General features: G+C 43.9%; 1 protein-coding gene across 2 annotated transcripts in view; it reads right to left on the bottom strand.

Annotated features, from left to right (window-relative positions):
- Nucleotides 1–14,794, bottom strand: part of LOC137430977 (uncharacterized) — a 290,638-nt gene that overhangs the window by 17,278 nt on the left and 258,566 nt on the right. The gene's annotated exons all lie outside the window — the stretch shown is intronic.

Raw genomic sequence — 14,794 nt, 5'->3', positions numbered from 1 at the left:
TCATACACAATGTACGACAGTTTCAACTCGCACCATCTGTCGGCAACTCAATGAAAGGGGGTTATATGGTAGGAGACCCAGGAGGACCCCATTGCTGAGAAAGATACATGAGAAAGTCTGACTGGAGTTGGCCAAAACACACCTGAACAAGACAAAATCCTTCTGGGAGAATGTCCTGTGGACAGATGAGACAAAATTAGAGCTTTTTGGTAAAGCACATCATCTCTATGTTTACAGAAAACAAAATGAAGCCTTCAAAGAAAAGAACACCTTCCCCACAGTCAAACATGGAGGCGGTTCAGTGATGTTTTGAGGTTGCTGTGCTGACTCTGGCACTGGATACCTTGAATGTGTGCATAACATCATGAAATCAGGAGATTACCAAGGCATTTTGGAGCACAATGTTCAACCCAGTGCCAGAAAGCTGGGTCTCCGTCGAAGTTCATGGGTGTTGCAGCAGGACAAAGACCCCAAACACACTTCAATAAGCACCCAGGAATGGTCCAAGAAAAAATGCTGAACTGTTCTGAAGTGGTCAGAAATGAGTCCAGATCTAAATCCCATTGAACACCTGTGGTGAGGTCTGAAAAAAGCAGTTGGGAGAAGGCACCCTTCAAATCTGGGAGAACTGGAGCAGTTTCCACAAGAAGAGCGGGCCAAACTGCCAGCAGAGAGGTGTAGGAAGCTTATTCATGGCTATAGGAAGCGCTTGCCTGCAGATATTTTGCCCAAAGGTTATGCTACCAAATAGTAAGTCAATAATTTTGTCAATCATTTTTATTTTTATTTTCTGATTTAAAAGGATATATTAAGGTCTGAATCAAAAACAAGGGTTCTGCAATATTAACAGTGAAATAAAGAATTGTGGAGACTAAATACTTTTGTCAATTTCAACTTATTTTTGTTGTGTCCTTACATTTTTGTCCTTACATTGTCGTGTCCAAATATCAGCTTCCTAGCTCAAAAGGTGCCTGATATATTGCTCAGATGACAAAGAAAATAAATAAATGATTAATAATGAAATTAAATAAATAATAATCACAAAATAATTAATCAATTGGCTAATAGAATACATAAACTCAGGTGTGTGATGCCAGTTTAAAGAAAATAAATAAATGATTAATAATGAAAATAAATAAATAATAATCATAAAATAATTAATCAATTGGCTAATAGAACACATAAACCACCACCGTTTCATCCTAATCTGTAACTTAAAAAAAAGTAAGTCATTAATCGAATAATTAAATAATTAATCGAATAATTGATTAATCAATAAATCAAAAATAGCCTTACAGCCAAATCACTTGGTCACTGTCATGTCCACATATCAGCTTCCTCGCTCAAAAGGTGCCTAAGATATCACCTGGCCAAACAAACAAGAAAACAAACAAACAAACAAGAAAACAAGAAAACAAACAAACAAGAAAACAAACAAACAAGAAAACAAACAAGAAAACAAACAAACAAGAAAACAAACAAACAAGAAAACAAACAAACAAGAAAACAAACAAGAAAACAAACAAACAAGAAAACAAACAAACAAGAAAACAAACAAACAAGAAAACAAACAAACAAGAAAACAAACAAACAAGAAAACCAAAAAAAAGAAAACAAACAAATAAGAAAACAAACAAATAAGAAAACAAGAAAACAAACAAACAAACAAATGACATTCACATAATCATGAAGATATCCTATTTATAGAAATATCGATATTTATAGAGAGCTTATAGTCCATGAGCCAGACCAGATATTGGTACCACCTGGGGTGGCAAAATCCCAGTATGTTTTCTTGAAAGGCATATACCCATAGATGAAAAAAAACTTTGAAGCCGAGCTTGGAATGGTAGCTTAGTGCTAGTAATCACCTCTTAAAGATGGAGGACGATATCGTATATCGATATCGATGGAGGACGATATCCGGGACCCGAAATTATGGGGTAGGGGAAATATAAATTGCGATATCGTTTGAACTAATAGTCCAATTGCTACAAATAACCACTCAAAATGTTGGAAATTTTATGTTCTACATAACTATATCTATTTGCCAATATGCTAATTAAGTAGGTCACTAGAGGTCAAAAGGTCACAAAATGTGACCCCTGCTTAAAATCTGGCCATCTGTCCAAAAAAATCACCACAGTTACACTACCAATGGGAATTTCCCAGCCAAAATGGGCTCAAATAGAAGTTAATAAGTGTCCTAGTCCATTTTATGCCTAAAAGTGTGGAATTTATTTGTATCTGAGCTATGGTACACAACGGAATTTGACGTCTTTGAAAACGGCCATTTTTAGCCTGAAAAACACGCAAAAATGGAAGATGCCAATGTGTTGGTGTTAATAAAAAATCTTTCAAACAACATTTTAATACAAATGTCAAATATCATGTGAAAATGTGCTCTTATTTAGTTTATGGCTGTTAGGCATTTAAAGGTCACCTGTAGTCAAGGTCAAGATCATTCACCATTGAACCTCAGGTATGCATTTTTACGTCCATCTGACAGAAGACCTCATGAAACATGGTAAATCATCCCTTGACAACATATCAAAATATTGATACCTGCTAGAAAATCCTCTTCATGGATTTGGTAGGCCTATTAAAGCCTCAATTCCCAGCCGAATCCTACTGGTTCAAAGAGGCTGAAGAGTGTCCCGGAGAGCATGAAATACAACTACATGTATCTCCCCCAAAGAGATCAATAACTAATCAATACATTTATTAATTGTTTCATCAGAGTTGACCCCTTGCACGACCAAGCATCACATCCTCCTACATACCATAGTGTGTCCATTAAAGGGGCCCCAGTATCCATGTCTGAGTTGCATCTCAATCTTCGTCAGAGTCACTGTTGTCATCATCATCGGATGAGCCTTCACTTGATTCAATCTTGCCATGTTCCTCCTCCTCCTCCTCCTCTTGCATGTTGCTACAAGTCTGCAACTTGCATAGGTATGTGCACCTCATCCTGTTCTGGAGACAGGAACAGCTCTCCTCCAAGCACTGCCTTGGACAGTTGCAGGCGATCAACTCCATGACAGCCTCAGGAGCAGGTGGTGCGTCACCCGTCAATCACCAACTGTCCGTCATCTACCCTCCATCCATGGCCACACGGAGACGGAATATCTGGATTCCTGTCCAAACTTCTCTTCCAGATTGCACATTGGTAGTTGGCCCTCTTACAGTGTTTCAGCAAGGAAGATGCGCAGGGGTGGAGTTGCCAAGACTCGGCCTCACCTTTCTTCGCACAAAAGATGTTGAAACGCAACTCAATGATGCTGTTGATGGCTGTCCTGGCGCTGTAGAGGGAACAAGTCAGTGCCTCTAGTCGCTGGATTGATTCATTTGATAGGTCCCATGATTGGCCTAATGACTGCAGGGTGGTCATGTGTTCCTCGTGGCTTAGAAGCTGAAGAGCTGAAACTTTACCCCGGCCAGCAAAGCTGCTCACGGTGTCGCAACCCGTGAATGAATGGAGACCCAGGAGGCGGGCACATTTTTCAAGACCAAGGGCATCTGCAGCTTTCTTAATCTTTATGTATTCAGTGCGCGTCTTGGATCCCAATTTGAGGTATACTGGGCATTTTAACTTTGGTGTGAAGGCCATTGCCAAGATGAAAACATCAGTGTCTGGTGACACGATGACAGCAGCTGTCAGACCAGACCTGCCGCAGTGCTCGGCATGTAGGAGTAGCAGGGTGTCTTCCTCCTCCTGGCTGCTCTGTAGATCTTGAACATCAGACACCGAGTCCTTTGTAACTCTTGTGCACTGGTCTCCGTGTGTGAGGAAGAGCTCTTTCCTGTCCAGCCTTTCACGTAGACTTTGGTCGTTGCTCCATTCCTCAACCAGAAAATCAATCAGTTGGGTCTTGTTGTTTCCACAATGTAGAAAACTCTTCCATTGCTTCAACCTATGGCCGGATGCAATCTTACCAAATGTCATTGCACTCTCAGACCCTCTTTTTACCCGCTCGGCATTTTTAATGGAGTTCTCCTTGTAGACGTCGAAGACAACATCAATTCGGCAGTTGACTCTCCCCTCCCTCAGGACCGCAGACGAGATGGATTTGGAGTCTTCTCCAAAAGAGGCATTAGTGGTATTTGCCATCATTTTCTGTACATTGGCCATTCCATCAATGATGCAAGCTGAGTTAGAAGGGATGGTATCTGCTGAATGTTTTCAAAGAGCATGGAATGAAGTCTGCTCCATCCTTCAACTCCTCTGGTACTGGAGGCCAGGGCATTTGAACATCATGCCGCTTGCCATTATTTCGCCAGAGGCGCCCCGGCAATGCCGCGCTGTCGGATATGTAATTATTTGGAATGGGGGCGGTGTACTTTGAATGTATGTGTACTTGTTATATACTTTGTTTGTCTGTTTGATTTGTTTGTGTGATAAATGTTAGCTCTTTCATGAGCCTCTGGTCGTAGTCAACGTGTGGCCCTGAATGGGTTTCTCTCATCTCCTCTTCCTGTTCAGGCTGGAGTTCCCCATGGTAGTGTTCTGGGCCCTGTGCTTTTTCTGGTCTTCATCAATGATCTCTCTGACTCTCTTGAAAATCCTCTCTATCTCTTTGCTGACGACTCTACTCTCTGTCGCTCCATTCCTCATCCCTCAGATCGGCAGTCTTCAGCCTCCTCACTCTCTGCAGACCTGGACAAAATCACAGACTGGGCAAACAAATGCAACATGTCTTTCAATCCTGATAAATCTCACACTCTTACGATGTCTGTCCGAAAAGACCGACTGGAAAACCCTCCCATCCACTTTCTGAATAATCCTCTCCAAGAAGTTCTGTCACTCAAGCTTTTGGGTCTCACTATTTGCCATGATCTTTCCTGGGAAAACCACATTTCAAATCTGGCCTCCAAAGCCAGTCGCCGACTGGGCATCCTCCGTCGTGCGAAGTCCTTCCTTGGCACACCTGAGCTCCTCACTACATACAAGGCTTTCATCCACAGCTCTATGGAATACTGCTCTCCCCTCTGGTCTGGTGCTCCTGCCTCACACCTAGCCCGTCTTCACGCTGTTGAAACCAAAGCGTTCAGAATCATTGGAATCTCCCGCGATGAAGCTAACTCCAAGGGCCTTTCACTCACTCACCGCAGGCAGGTTGGTGATCTTTCCGTCTTCTACCGACTCCTCTCTGGCCTTGCCCCCCCAGCCCTCTCTGGGCTCTGTCCCCCAAATATTCCTACAGGTCGCACAAGATCTGCCTGCAACCCTCTTATGGTTAAACTGCCAAAATCAAGACTTTCTGCTCACCTTCAATCCTCTTTTCTCCCGCCTCTGGAACAAACTCCCTCACTCTCTTCAATCCCACTCCACCCTCCAGGTCCTTAAAACAGCTGTTCACCACCATCTCTTATCCTCCCCCATCCAAAACCTTGATCTTTTCTACCCCCGCTAATTTCGGTCCCCTTGTGTTTTATACCTCTCCCCCCCCCCCCCCCTCCCCTTCCCACGCCTCCTGCCCCCAAGCCCTCTCCTTCCCACACTTCTCCCTGCTCTCAAATGTTGTGGTTGTGTGCTTCCCCTTCTCTCCCCATCTTGTGTTCCGCTCCCTCTTTTTGTATATTTTTTTGTCTGGTTGATTTGTTTGTGAAATAAATGTTAGCTCTTTCACGAGCCTCGATTCAGTATACAAAAAAAAAAGAAAAAAAAAAGCCTCGATTAAGTATACAAAAAAAACAGAAAAAAAAAACAAAAACTGGCATCACACACCTCATCAAGAGGTCAAAACAGGAGGATGTATTTTCGAGTTTTTGCTTTTCGAAACCGATGGGGATGCATGTTACAAAAGCATGTACGTCGCATTTGGTGGAATAGTTCTGGTAACAAGTTAAATCTGCATTTTCTGTGTGAAATGCCTTCCTGTACAATCTATATATATAAAACACAGTTTGTGTGTGTGTGTGTGTGTGTGTGTGTGTGTGTGTGTGTGTGTGTGTGTGTGTGTGTAATGTTACCGATAGACTCTTAAATGGAGAGGCTCACGTGCTTGATATTTGGCATAGACATGGCCATTGAGCCTGGGAAGAACATGGCCGACCTAAAAAAAAAAAATTCATAATATTTTTTTACCATATTTTTACCTCGGCGCATTTCAGCGAGGAATATTATGCACGGAATCTGAGGCGGTGGCAGAGCAGCGCACTGATTCGCTCAGTGTGATCACGTGATGTTCCATGCCCGCCGCCAGACCATCTTTGAAACAGCTGTGAAACGTCTTTCCACAACCCTTCCGTAACCGATTGGAGCAGTTAACAGTTGTCTGGCTTTTAAAATCTGGGACACGTTCAAAACAAACGAGATCCGCGAAGCGAGTTGGTCGAGTCGTGCTAACCAAGATGGTGACACGGCGGCTTCACTTTTCACGGAGTATGAGCGTTCTATATATTTTCAATTCGGTGCGTCCGACTCGCTCACGTACTTGATTTGTGGCATAGACATGGCCATTGGGCCTTCACGGTGTAATTTGTGCGAGGCTTTTGTCCGAGTGAGCTTGAGTCGAGAGGGCGAATGTACGGGTTGGGAATGTACGGGTTGGGAATGTACGGGTTGGGAATGTACGGGTCTCCCTTCCCCCGCCCGGCAACGCCGGTACTGGAGGGCGTCACAGGATCGGTGAGTCTCCAAAATCCGCTTCGTGCTGTTGCGAAGATGCAGGACGATGTCGCGATTGTTGTGCTGCTCTCCGACCATGAGAACTGCAACATCATTGTTGACTGGCCCTCCCCTTCCCTCCCCCCTCCCTTCCCCATCCACCCTACCCCCTCCCCCCTCCCCTTCCCCCTCCCCCCTCCCCTCCCCATCTCCTCCCCCCTCTCCTCCCCTCCCCCCTCTCCTCCCCTCCCCCCCGTTCCCCTCCCCTCCCCTTCCCCCTCCCCTCCCCTCCTCCGCCCGGCAATGCCGGGTACTTCTGCTAGTCATCAATAATCTCGAAATAATGGAGCAAGTGTTTGTGATTATGTATGTATGCATGTATGTAAATATGTATGTATGTATGTATGTATGTCCACTCTTCACCCATTTGATGGACAGCTGCCCTGACGCCACCCACAATAGTAACCAGAAATACTTGACCAAAAGGACCCAGAGGACCCAAAAGACCCATACCCCCTCAACCACCTGGGGTCAAAAGACAGAGAACACCCCAAGGACCCAAAAGACTTTGAGGACCCAAAAGACCCCAAAAGACCCCGAAGACATAAAATACTCCAAAGACCCCAGAGACCCCAACGATCCTGAAGACCCTGAAAGACCTAAAAGACCCCAAAGACCAAAAAGATCCAGAGGAACCAAAAGACCCCAAAGACCCAAAAGATCCCGAACACCAAAATGATTCCGAAAACCCAAAATACCCCAAAGACCCTTAAAGGCCCAAAATTCCCCAAAGACCCTCAACGACCCCAAAGATCCAGAGGACCCAAAAGAGCCTGAAGACATAAAATATTCCAAATACCCTTAAAGACACAAAAGACACCAAAGACCCAAAATACTCCAAAGATCCTTGAAGATCCAATAGACGGAAAAAATGAAAAGCCCCAAATATCCTTAAAGACCCAATAGACCGAAAACACCCTGAGACCCAATGGACCCCAAATACACAAAATACCCTGAAGACCTAAAATACCCCAAATACCCTTAAAAACACTGAAAACCCCAAATACTAAAAAGACCCCAACGGTGTCGACGATTGGTGTCGATGATCCTCCGTGTCAATCATTGGTGCAGATGACCGGTGTCAATGATTGGTGTCAATGTTATGAGTCAATCACCGTTGTAGATGATCGGTGTCAATGATATGAGTCAATGATCTGTGTCGGTGATCGGTGTCGATTGGTGTCAATGATCGGTGTCAATCATCTGTGTCAATCATCTGTGTCAATGATCGGTGTCAATGATCGGTGTCAAAGATATGAGTCAATGATTGGGGTCACTGATCGGAGTCAATCATCTGTGTCGATAATCTGTGTCGATAATCTGTGTCGATGATCGGCGTCGATCATCGGCGTCGATCATCGGCGTCGATCATCGGCGTCGATGATCGGCGTCAATGATCGGCGTCGATCATCGGCGTCGATCATCGGCGTCGATGTTCGGCATCGATCATCGGCATCCATGATCGGCGTCCATGATCAGCGTCGATGATCGGTGTCAATGATCGGTGTCTATGATCGGTGTCTATGATCGGTGTCGATGATCGGTGTCGATGATCGGTATCGATGATCGGTGTCGATGATCGGTGTCGATGATCGGTGTCAATGATCGGTGTCCATGATCAGTGTCAATGATCGGTGTCAATGATCGGTGTCAATGATATGAGTCAATGAATGGTGTCAATGATCGGAGTCGATGATCGGAATCGATGATTGGTGTCAATGATATGAGTCAATGAAAGGTGTCAATGATCGGAGTCGATGATCAGAATCGATGATCGGAATCGATGATTGGTGTCAATGATTGGTGTCAACGATATGAGTCAATGAAAGGTGTCAATGATCGGAGTCGAAGATCAGAATCGATGATCGGAATCGATGATTGATGTCAATGATTGGTGTCAATGATATGAGTCAATGATTGGTGTCAATGATTGGTGTCAAAGATTGGCGTCGAAGATCGGTGTCGAAGATTGGTGTCGAAGATCGGTGTCGAAGATCGTTGCAGAAGATCGGTGTTGATGATCGGAGTCAATCATCAGTGTGTATGATTGATGATGTAACTAATGCTGGCAGCAGCAGAATGAATTTGGAAGTGCACAGAAACATTTTGTCTGCCTATGTACAAGATAGTTCCTCCCAACTCATTGGGCGGCGCTTCGCCATGCAGGAAGACAATGACCCACAACACCCGGCCAACGCAACAAGGGAGTTCATCAGGGGAGAATGTGGAAGGTTTCAGACTGGCCAAGTTAATCTCCTGATTTAAATCCAATGGAGCATTTCACTTTCGGAAGAGGAGACTAAAGTCAGAAATCCCCCCCCCCCCCCCAAACAAACACCTGAAAACGGCTGCAGTTAAGGCTTGGCAAATATCTCAAAGGGCGATTCAAAATTTGGTGATGTCGATGGGTCACAGGTTAGATGCAGTTATTGGATGCAAGGGATATGTAACCAAGTACTATCTATTATACTACTTTAATTTAAGTTTATCTGTTCCAATACTTATGCTGAACTAAAATGGGGGGGACTGAAAATAAACTGATATTTTTCTACAATGGTAAAACATATATACATAGAAATAGCAAGAAATAAAATATTATCTGCTGTACTTTTGCCTTATATTCATCTTTTGATATCAAATCCAAATTTATTGAGTAGATAGCAATAATAACAAATTTGACCACTATTCCAATACTTATGGAGGGCACTGCATATTGTATATGTAGATTTCTGAAAACATGTTCACATAAAAAAGATTGAGCATGCAAACAACTTTGTGCATACTTACACATGCAAGCATGGACACTCAGCAATCACATTCAGTACATTCATGGGTGTTATCAAATATAAACTCCTTCACTGTTGTAAAAAACCACCTTTAGAGGCCATTTTTCCCCGCAAGCGGGGGTTGGCCTTTTTCGGGGACCGTGGTTGTTGTTTTTTTTTTTTTTGGTCCCCTTTTTGAAGCAATGTTTTTACGGCCGGATGCCCTTCCTGCCGCCAACCCTTTTTGTCGCCTTTTTACGACAAACAGGGAATTACCAGTGAGCTGGTACTCAAACGGGGTGTACACGTTGTACTACTGTTGTAGGACAAGAAAATTCTTGCACATCATAACAAAAATGTCATATAATAAATGGGGTGTACACGTTGTGTTGGCTAATACAAGGCTAACATTGATCATCTATGCAAGGAAAGAGATAAAATGTTTGAAAGAGTATTTTAATTTTGTGGCAGACCGTCACAGGTATAAAAACAACACCTTTGCCCAGGAAAGTTGTGGATACTCCTCACAAAGTACTTTCATCTTTCAATCTGACAATCTCTCTGTGTCAAGTGTCTGTTTGTCTCTCCGCCTCCGTGGCGTCTCCGCCTCCGTGCGTCTCCGCCTCCCTGCGTCTCCGCCTCCCTGCGTCTCCGCCAGTGCCGGATTAAGCCTCGGCTGGCACTAAGGGTGCCTTCACATACACGGATTATTCTTACGAGTCCTTACGGATCGCCAACTCGTAGTCAATCGCAAGCATCCGTAAATAACTCGCTGGTATCCGTAGATAACTCGTCACAACTCGCAACAACTTTTGACATGTCAAAAATCATCTTCCGATTGTCCACGGATTGATTTTTCCGTAAATAACTTGTAACAATCCGTAAGTATCGTAAACCGCTCGCAACAACACGTAACCATCCGTAACTGCTCGCAAGAATCCGTAAATGAATCGTAAGAATATTTTTTACGATTTGTTACGGTTAGTTTACGGATTATTTATGGATTATTACGAGTGCTTACGGGTTGTTTAAGATTTAATTCGGGTCGTGTTACGTATTCTTACGTATTGTTTACGATTTGGGGAAAGGTATAAAAGCTGCAAAATCGAACACTTCATTTTCAGTTGTTATCAAGAAGTCATAGCAGTCACATCTCTGCATATCTACTCTACAATATCTACAAGCATGGCTCCAAAGAAGAAGGCAGTCAACAAGAAGTCTCCTGCTCTTCGAAAATCTCCGCGGAAGAAGAAGAGGACACGCTCGCGTTCCCCTGAACCACCACCACAGCTAGACCCTGTTGATGATGTAGAAGACACTGAACGTGACCGTGACTCCTCGATCTCCAAAAGTGATGCTTCGGACGATGGTGCAGCTACAGCTACTGCCACGACCACTGCAGCAAGTCAAAATAATAGTAATAAATAAGGAATATAGTAATAAATAATATAATATGTATAATGTATAATATGTATAATATAATATATAATTATAGTAATTGTACAATTATTTGTTTTTATTAGAGATACGATTTTAAGTATTCGAATATTCGATCAAGCAAGTATTCGAACTCAGGAAGTGCATGCCATAGTTTTTATGTGTATTATGAAATTGGCTATTTTTTATATTTTCAGAATCACAAAACCAGGAAGCCTAAGACTAAGATGGCCAGATCCCTCACGAAGGAAGAAGAGGATGAGGTTATTGAGTGGCTGCAGTCGAACCGATTCCTTTACGACAAGTCCAGTTTCGAGTTTAAGAACCGTCAGAAGAAGGAGCGCGCCTGGCTGGAGATGGATCAGAAGATGCGGATGAACCCTGGCGACCTCTACAGATGGTATACTTCGTTGAGGACCCAGTACGTGAAGGAGGTGAAGAAGGAGGAAACTAAAACACGATCCGGCGCCGGTGCTGTAGATGACATCATGACGCCTAGAATCACCTGGTTGTTGGAGAAGTTTGAGTTCGTCAAGCAGTATGTCTGTCAAGCCAGGGCCACCAGAGGGTCGAAGATTCATAGACCTGACCAGCACTCTGACTGCAGTGTCATCAGTGACACCCTAGACTACCCTTGAGGGTACATCACAGTCGGCGACAACATCAACGCCAACAGCCTCCATCTCCGACTGCCTCGACAAAGTCTCGCAGCAGCTGGCAGAGCCGAAGAATGACATAGAGAAGACCTGCGACTTCTTCGGCATGCTCATGGCGAAGATGACCCCTTCCTGTTTAGAGGATTTCACCCATGAAGCCACCTGCAAGGCGATGGAGTATGTGAAACAGTCCAACCTGGAACGTCGTGAAGCGCAGCAACCACCGCAAGTCACCTTTTTGCAGCCACCACAGCCTCCGCAATTGCAGCAAGCCAGCCAGCCACTAGCACCGCAGTATGCCCTGGCAGTACGCAACCTGGCAGCATCCAACCCACCTGCTAATGTCCTGCAGTACCCGTGGACAGAGTGTCAACCGGCCAACCTGCAACCCGTCCTGCCGGATCAGCTGCAACCCACCGCCTACTCCACCCCAGTCCACAGTGGAACCCAGGCACGCACCACTACAACTACAACTTCGACGGATACTGCAGCAGCCTTGACCGGTGCTTTTCAGACACTGAACCCCAACACTTCCTTCAACTCGTCCTTCAACTTGAGTGACTATAAACCTGCTACGCCCAAGACGCCGACTACTGACGCCCAGTGAAGACTTAGTAAATGAACAGTGTAATATTGAAAGTAAAATGTATTGTAACTTGTGTAACTTTGTAAAATGTTTTGAATATTATAAATAAAGAAATAAAGTTGAAAACAAAACAAGAAAATAGATATTTCGTTTTATTTGTTTTAATTTTAATTTTTACAATAGTCACATTTACATTTTCAATTATTATTAATAATACAATCAATTACAAATTAAAATACAGTACAACAAGTCCTTTTAAGTCAAATCAAATCATGTTCTCCTGCCATTCCACAGCCCCTGCCTCGGAGTTTAAGTACTTTTTAAGATAGTTCCTTTGTGCGGTACCAGCAGCGTTGCCAACATTTCTCTGATAACCTGCCACTCCGTCAACAAGTTGCATACCCTGTCTCCATTGTCCTGGAACTAGGTTGTGACTGTTGTCTTCTTCATCAACTAAATGGTGTAGTGCAGCAGGCTGTCTGATCCTTATTAAGTTGTGGAGGGTAGTACAGGCCAAGACAATGGAATCTACTGTTTCTGGTACTTGTTGCATAGCTCCAAGCAGAATCTGGAATCTCATGACAAGAATGCCAAAAGCATTCTCCACAACTATACGTGCACGAGACAGTCTGTAGGTGAAAGTGTGCTCGTCATGGTCCAGATGTCTTCTCGAGTATGGTTTCATCATCCATGGTCTGAGTGGAAAGGCATCATCACCAATCAGAAAGTAGGGAGTGTCTCTGTCATCATGTGGAAGGGGAGATGGTGGTGGAAGGCCCAGGGTTCCTTCTTCCAGCATTGGTAGCAGTTCTGAGTTGTTGAATATCTGGCCATCAGAGGAACTTCCATATGAACCAACACCCAACCATATGAACTTGTAGTCAGCATCCACTAGAGCCATCATCACCATGGAGAAGAAGTTCTTGTAGTTGTAAAACAACGAACCAGAGTCAGCAGGCTTCTTGATTCTGATGTGTTTGCCATCCAACGCACCGCAAGCATGTGGAAGGTTCCAGACTGTTTCAAACTCTGCTGATATGCGCAACCAATCTTCTTCGGGGATGTTGTCTGGCATGACTTCTTCTTTGTATGCTGAGATGATTGCTTCGCAGACTTCAGGTACGAAGCGTGATATGGAGTTTCGGGCCACACGGAAGGAATACATCAGATCTGCATAATTCACACCAGTAGCTAGATGTCTGAGTGTTACAGCTAACTTCAGTCCAGGCTCAAGCGGCTCCCTGAAAGTAGACAAAAATTGTACACATATTTAAAATGTAATGACAATGGTAGCTTTATATCAAATATTAGCAAAACTAATAAAATTAGGTAAAAAATAAACAAATATGTACCTGAATGAGGTGGACGTTTTCTTGATAGCAGGAGTAACCCTGTCAAGAATCTCTCTAAACAGGTCAGCATCAACTCGGAGAAAGTTCTTGTAGCTAGCAGGGTCTTCTCGGTTCAGCTCATGCAGGAGATGATCATACTGTCCAAAGAAGGTCCTGCGGGCCAGCCAGGTCCTGCACCAAACCCTTCTGCGAGCTGGACGCCTCCTCCGTCTCGGTCGAGGAATATCTGGTAGCTGCTGAGCCTCTTCCTCTTCCCTCTGGGCTAGTTCAAGGAGCAATTGTAGCAATTGTTGATATAACTGCAATCTGTTTCTCTCATATGCCATGTTGTCTCTCTGGATGTCAGTTGTCGAATGATGATAGATTGAGATTTGCAGGATTTATATACTTTTTGCCAAAAAATCGTAAGGACTCGTAACTAACTCGTAACTATTCGTAACAACATGTAAACAGGTCGTAACGAACACGTAAAAGCTTCGATGAATCGTAACATTCCGTAATATACTCGTAACAATCCGTAACAAGCTCGTAAAATGCCCGTAAGTTGCTCGTAGTTATCTGTGACAACTCGTAACAAATCGTGGGATTTTTCCGTAAATACATCGTAATAACTCCTAATCATCCGTAATAAACAGTAAATAGCTCGTAATAACTCGTAACAACTCTTAAATCGCTCTTAAAAGTGGCCAAATCGTGAGGATCCGTGTACTTTTATGAATTTGTGCGATCCGTAAGGACTCGTAAGAATAATCCGTGTATGTGAAGGTTGCATTAGGCACATTTTGAAATTTTAGAGAATGGCCTGAACAATTTAAATTAGATCTCGGGCTCATGGAAATGGACCCCAGACAAAAGATGACCTGATTCATGAACAAAATATTTAATACAAAAAAAGTCAAATATTTAATGTGAAAAGAAACTACTTTCAAACTAGTTTAGTCTATACAATTTGCAGTGTATGAATATATGCATGACAAAACATGCACAGATTTGGCACTTTGCTTTACAGTTTACTAGACCGCAGATTGTAACCTTGCGCGCGTTTACAACTGCAAACACTTCAATTACGGAACTGAAGTCCAGTTCTCGAAGCAAATCACTTTCAATGCACAAATGCACATTTTTGCAGCACGAATTTTTGGCTGGCCCTAAGGCACATGCCTTGTCTGCCTAATGGTTAATCCGGCACTGGTCTCCGCCCCCGTGCGTCTCCGCCCCCGTGCGTCTCCGCCCCCGTGCGTCTCCGCCCCCGTGCGTCTCTGCCTCCGTGCGTCTCCGCCTTCGTGCGTCTCCGCCTCCGTGCGTCTCCGCCTTCGTGCGTCTCCGCC

Source organism: Myxine glutinosa, chromosome 7 (assembly GCF_964187855.1).
Source record: "Myxine glutinosa chromosome 7, kmMyxGlut1.1, whole genome shotgun sequence".
NCBI lineage: Eukaryota > Metazoa > Chordata > Myxini > Myxiniformes > Myxinidae > Myxine > Myxine glutinosa.
This window is presented reverse-complemented; position numbering and strand designations above follow the sequence as displayed.